Source organism: Triticum dicoccoides, chromosome 2B (genome assembly GCF_002162155.2).
Source record: "Triticum dicoccoides isolate Atlit2015 ecotype Zavitan chromosome 2B, WEW_v2.0, whole genome shotgun sequence".
Lineage (NCBI taxonomy): Eukaryota > Viridiplantae > Streptophyta > Magnoliopsida > Poales > Poaceae > Triticum > Triticum dicoccoides.
The window spans coordinates 17293759-17300446 of record NC_041383.1 but is presented as its reverse complement, the minus strand read 5'-3'; the positions used below and the strand labels follow the sequence as shown (position 1 = coordinate 17300446).

At 46.5% G+C, this 6688-nt stretch overlaps 1 pseudogene; it reads right to left on the bottom strand.

The window, feature by feature from the left end:
* Positions 1-296: 296 nt before the first annotated feature.
* The window catches only part of LOC119366858, a 26145-nt pseudogene continuing 19753 nt past the window's right edge, over positions 297-6688 (bottom strand).

Here is a 6688-nt window from a genome sequence, read left to right as displayed (position 1 = left end):
CACACTCGGCTTACATGTCTTTTACCGTGATCCCGTGTTCCGGTACTCGGCAAACAACAAAGAATTCGGTAACGGTGATTTTTCCAGTAGTGTTAATGCAATAGTGGCGACGTATGCTTTCTTGCCCACACCACTAGTATTTCAAAAAGATAATGATGACTTGAATTGAAAGTGTCGCACCGTCAATTAAGATGTGTGTAAACATTTGTGCACTAGCTAGTGCCTGTTACCTGCTTGTACAACTTAGGCATGTATCATGTCGTTCGGAACCTTATTTTTATTCCATCTAAGTATTCACGTGCAGTCCTTGCAGGTTCTTAGACATGTAACATGACGGAACCCATCACAAAACATGCTTAATAATTTCAACGAGGACTGAAGAGGGTTCTTCCTAAATCACATCCTGGAATATGACCTTTGCGATGTGGCTATCAACTGTTTCAGGTGAGCAATGAGCCGAGTAATAGAAGCTTTTCACCACGTTGAGAAATGTCTGTCTGGTCTCTCTGTTGATGCCATGGCAACCCTGATGAACACGCCAAGATAGTTCTTGCATCTCCAAATGCACTTGCCGGTGTAAGCCCTCTGTGTTCTCCATACTTGCCCCATTCTGTTTTCCCCCCATTAAACATTTTTTGGTTATAGTTTCACAGATGGATATATGGATGCAATGCATGTACACACGCACCTGAGCAAGACCTATTGTGGCAAGCTTGTGGCAGATGGAAGAGGTGAGCTGCTCCAGCTGGGAATAATCCCAACGGTTCAGTTTCTGCTCGGTTGAAGCAATCCTTCCTGAGACGATCTCGATGGTGCGAACGAACAACAGTGATGTATCTCCATCAACGGATCCATGGCTCTCCTTTGCAGTCCATGCCATGAGCCACTGCTTCCACTGTAATTACCAAAGAAAATAGAGATTTGGCCGTTTCATATCTGGTAAAAGTTCAATATCATATCAACAACTATATCTATGTGTAATGATTTGTTCAATTTTACAGCTTCACGAAGACCGCCAAAAGCATCGTCAAATGAAACAAGGTTGATAAGTTCTTCAAGATTCTCTGTTGAATAGCATGGACCCCTGCAATGAATTGCACACACATTTTGCATCGATCATCACTAAAAGAAGATTCCGGAGAGGGAAAACTGTGAGGCTGCAAGCTGCATACATACCCAATGTGTCGAAAGTGAGCTGTAACCGCCTCAGCAAGCACAGCCACACGAGCCCATACTAGACGCTCTGCTGCACGGCTAGGTTCAAAGATATTTGCTGAAGCTAAGAAGTAAGCCGTGAGCGCGCTCTTTGGAGTCCCACCATACCTCTGCAGATGGTTCCTGAAATACCACATGTGCATACTCGATCTCATTTAAGAATATAGCAGTCTTTACTAGCTTATTGATTGCACTTGGAATAGAGTGGTAGAGAAAATAGACCGTGACTTACTTTCTGAGGCCATTCCACTCAAGTCGGGAGAGTCTTTGATATTCTCTGAAATCAGCTTTTGCCATTTTAAGGTACATGTCGTTGCTCACAAGATTCATTCTGAAATGGTATGGGTCAGAACTAAGGGTGTGATAAATATTTGGCAACCAGAAATTTCTATTTTTTTAATAAAAGGCGCTTTATTGACTTAAATTGATGCATCAGTCGATACAAACCAATGAACGGACACACATCCGGCATCTGCATCACTAGGAACTGTAATTTTTTCTAGTATAGTAGCAACTAAGAATAGGTCTAGTGTCACGTGTAAGATGAGTACTACACAGGATGGTTACTAACTGTGGGTCCTCACTAGCAAACCGAGAGTAACTCAGACGTTAGGTTCCTTTTGGTGGAAGCAACCCACCAGGGTTCACGTTCTAAACTTGGCATTGCTGGCTGCATATTCCTAGATTTATCTCAGGCCTGCAGCGATGTGTGTTCAATGGAGGAGATGATCTGTCAACTATGGCAACACTGGTGGAAAAAAGGCCTTTGGTCGCGGTTCGCAACTGCCATTAGTCGCGGTTGCGCAACCGCGACCAAATAAGCGCGACTAAAGCCCCCCACCTTTAGTCGCGGCTCCTTAAGAACCGCGACTAAAGGCCCGTCCACGTGGGCGCCAGGCGGCCGTCGGGGCGGAGGACCTTTAGTCGCGGTTCTTCTGGCCAACCGCGACTAAAGGCCGCCACAGGTTTAGGGTTTTAGCCCCCCCCCCCCTAAACCTGTTTTCTGTTTAATTTGTATTGTTTTATTTCTTTTGTGCTTTATTTTAATTTTGAAGGAGTTTCATATATTCTACGGTACTACATACATGCATATGAATGTACAATTTCAAATAAATTTGAAATTAGAACCAAAAAGAATTCAAGAGGAATATACAATATATATTCAATATCATCGGATGACCATATACAATTTTGAACAAGTTTCCATACATGATTTAATGCATATAAAGTTCTACGTCCTTGTAATAGTGTTCTCCTTTAGGATGGAGGACTTCCCTGCTGAACCATCCAGCTAGTTCCTCTTGAAGTGGTCGGAAGCGAGCTTCTGGACTAAGCATCCACCGGAGGTTATTCCTCTGAGCATTGGTATCACTCGGAACCCGCTCAGAGGTGTATCTCCGGATCATCTCACAGACATAGTATCCACATAGATTGGTCTCCGGTGGCTGAATATCCCCAGCATTCTTAGCCTTTAACATTTTGAATTCTAGCTCTTTTTTGAATTCACCGACCTTTGTATCTACGAACCGTCTCCAAACCCTACGAGGCAAAGAAAATTAAATGAACAAGAGAGTTATTAATTAGTTACTTGATATTAGGAAATGAACGAAATAGGCCGATCAATATAGAGCGCAAATGAATGAAAATAATTACTTCTGCAGCATTCTTCTCATGCCGCCCCAAAGCTTTGGATCCATATTCACAGAGTCGTGGACGAGACATTCTGAGGTGTTAACTTTAATTACTAGCAGAATCCAGTGGAACCTGCGGACACGATACATGCACAGTACGTCATGCATAACTCATCGATTAGCCGGCCACATACCATGCATGGAGTAAACAAAAGAGAATGTGCTCAAGACAGAAACACTCACTCAAAATGGTAAGGAAATAGAATATCACTTTTGAGTTCCTGCTTTGTAAGAAAGTGCCACAGGTCTGCCTCCACGTCGGCGGGGTGACGCTCCAACACATGTCCATTAACGATGTGTGGGTCAATGAACCCAACATCATGGATGTTCCTTACTCTGCATTCCTTAATCTTCATTCTGCATGTATAATAGCGGACACAACAATATAGTTAGGACATATATATAGTGCAGGCAATATGAACGAGATGGGGTAGAAATTAATAAATCACTTACAGAACGTAGCAACTGATGATAGGTTTATCGAGCTCGCGCAGATTGAAAAGCTGGAACAATTCACTCAGTTCAATTTGTACATAGTAATGTTTGAAGTGATGCTCATGTCTAACTTCCGCATAAATATATTCTTTGGCGTTTTTATTTTTTATGTAACCCTTGTACCATTTCAGCAGACCTTTCATTTGTGGAGGTAGATCCTTTTCCTGCGCAGGCTCGACGAGAGGCCCATTCTTGACATATGTAATTACTACCTCCTTCACTGGCGCCTCATCAAGGCCTAACAGTTCACGAAGAGTAATACCTAAGTTGGCCGCTTGTTCTCTGGCACTCGTTACAGTCAATCCCTGTGCTGCCGCAGCTTGTATGATCTCGGGGGCATCCGGACAGAAGGCTTCCACTATAAGCGGGGCAATCGATTGTTTACTTTGTTCCCCGAGCTGGGCAACTTGTTTCCCGCTTTTTTTACTTTTGGCCTTCTCCTGCTCTTTGTTCTCCTTGAACATGAGTGCCTGCCTGCGAAGTTCACGTGCATAGTCGTTAGGCAGATTCTTCGCGGCTTGGGACGGTGTGCTCAAAAATGACTTAGCCCACTTCTTTTGCTCATCAGAAAATACTGGCTTGGGCTCGGGCTCTCTTTTCTTCTTGCAGTCCGCCTTCCATTTCTCCAAATCAGCAGCCGCGGCCGCGTCGACTTCCTCGGCACTACGTTCCCAAGGCCTTGTGGGGAGAGGCTTCAGTGATGGCTCCGGTACCTTTGTGGTCTTAGGTACATAAGGGTCCGGGTTAATAATCCAGGACTGCTTCTGCTTCTTTGCCGGAGGTGGATTGGGGGGCGGCGTCTGATCACCCGCCGGACAAGGACTGGGGGGCGGCGGCTGATCACCCGCCGGACGTTGTGGACTGGGGGGCGGCGTCGGCTGACGTGACGGAGGTGTAGGTGAACCGCCACCACCACCACCACCACCACCACCGCCACCGCCACCACCACCACCGTAGGGGGGTGGACTTGTTGTCCTTGGCGCCTCGCCTGGAAACTTGATAAACTTCTTTTGCCATAGAATGAAATGGCGCTTGACATCTCCAAGTCTTTTCTCCCCTTCAGGTGTAGCAATGTCAATCTCCAGGTCGTCAAACCCTTGGACTATGTCCTCCACCGTGACACGAGCATAGCCATCTTGAATGGGGTTGTTGTGGTGGAGTGCTCCAGGTAAACATGGTAAAGCACTGCCGATGGCTACCTTCATGGACATGTTCCCGATAGGATAATACGGATGACATTCTTTCATCTCCTTTATATCGTCCACGGGGTAGCGAGGAGGCTCCGGTGCAGTAATTTCGACCACCAGAGGCTCCGGTGCAGTAATTTCGACCACCAGAGGCTCCGGTGCAGTAATTTCGATCGTCGGTGCATCTGCACCAGCCGGTGGGGCCTCCGTGGAAGCCACGCTGCTTCTTCGCTGCTGGCTTCCGAGATCCGCTGGATGATCTTCATGCTGCACCCGAGCTGCATCTCTTTCGGCTACTAGTACACTCATGGTTTTCTTCATCACATCCATTTCCGATGCCAACCGCGCCACAACATCTGCTACCCGATCCATCTTTCTCTTACGGCTTCTGTAACCGTACGGGTCATCGTTCTGGGGGAACCCTATTTTCCACGGAATGTGCCCCATGCCTCGTACACGTCCTCCGTGTTCAGGATTCCCGAGGGCTTTTGTCAGCGCGTCGTTCTCTCTGTTGAACTTGATCTTCCCCTGTTGAGCATCCCTCATTGCGTTAATAAGGGCTTGGGTGGGTTTAATTAATTTGCCCCGGTAAACACACTCCCCTGTCTCCGGGTTCAGCGTTCCCCCATGCCCGTACCACCAGCTTTTGGCCCTTGGGTCCCATCCCTCCGTACCTGGACGGATTCCTCGCACCCTCAGCTCGTTCTCCATCTTCTCCAACCTAGGCACCCAAATGCGATACCCTCCTGGCCCCATAACATGATTGTACTCCTTCTTAGCCGCATTTTCCTTATTTTTTTTCGATATTTGAATGAACTGCTCCGATTTCTTTTGCTTCAGAAATTCTGGCCAATCATGTTTCAGTTTCTCATATTGTCCTTTGAAATCCGGAGTCTTGTTCTGCTTGACAAAGTCATGGGCTAGATTTTGCTTGAATTTCCGGAATGCGTCGGCCATCTTATGAAGAGCGAACTGTTTGACTAGCCTCCTCCTGTCCTTGTTTTCCTCAATCTTGTTACCCTCCTCATCGAATTTGTTGTATTCCGGAGGTAGAACGAAATGTTCCATAAGCTTCTTGAAGCAATCTTTTTTTGTTCTCTTATCGACAAAAGTGAAACCATCAATTCGTGCCTTCTTTGGCTCATTCCAAGCCTGGACGGTGATCGAGACGTTGTCTCTAACAATGGCTCCGCATTGGCTGACAAACTTGGTGGCGTTCTTGCGGGGCTCCAGCGGCCTGCCGGTTGCACTGTCGACAACCTCGATGGTGCATGTTTCTCCTTGTTTCATCGTCTTGGTTGCGCCACGCTTTGACGACGTACTCGATTGTTTCGACGATCCGGCCGAGGGCTAAAATAAGAAAGAGTCGCGCGCGTTAGTACACACATATTTATTCAAATCAGTTAGTTTGTATCACCAGAGGCTCAATGTATATATATACCTCGGCGCCGGAGGTGGTTGCTACTTCCATTTGAAGATCGTCATTTATCGACGTTTGGTCGGCATCATCTTGCTGACGGCGCCCTTCATCTTCACCGTCAAGGTTCAGATAAGAAGAGATATCATCTTCTTCTTCTCCGGTCGGCACATATAGAATATCGCCGTTTATGATGCCGAACATATGTGCTTCACCGTCCGGATCATAGTTGTCCATAATCGGGTCAGCTCTATCGTCCGCCATTATATCAGTCCTGAAAACATGTAGTAAAAACAAATTAATTAAGTGAAGAAGGGGGGCGGTGGCGGTGGCGGTGGCGAAAGGGCAGTGGCAAAAGGAGGGGGCGAGGAAGGGTGTCGCGGTAGAGCGCGAGACGGGGCGGCAGACGACGGCGTCACGGAGAGGGGAGGCGATCCCCTCGCCGTCCCCTCTCGATCCCTAAAAAAACACCGCGCGCATCGCCGCCCCCCTCGCCGCCCCTCTCCGTATATACGTTTTTTTTTGTTAATTATCAAATTTTACGGGTTTTTTTGTTAATTATCAAGTTTTAAGTTATTTACCGTTTTTGTTAAACTAAGTTATTTACCGTTTTTGTTAATTATCAAATGTTACCATTTTTTTTGTTAATTAACTAGTTAAAATTTTCTCTCTCTCTCTCTCTC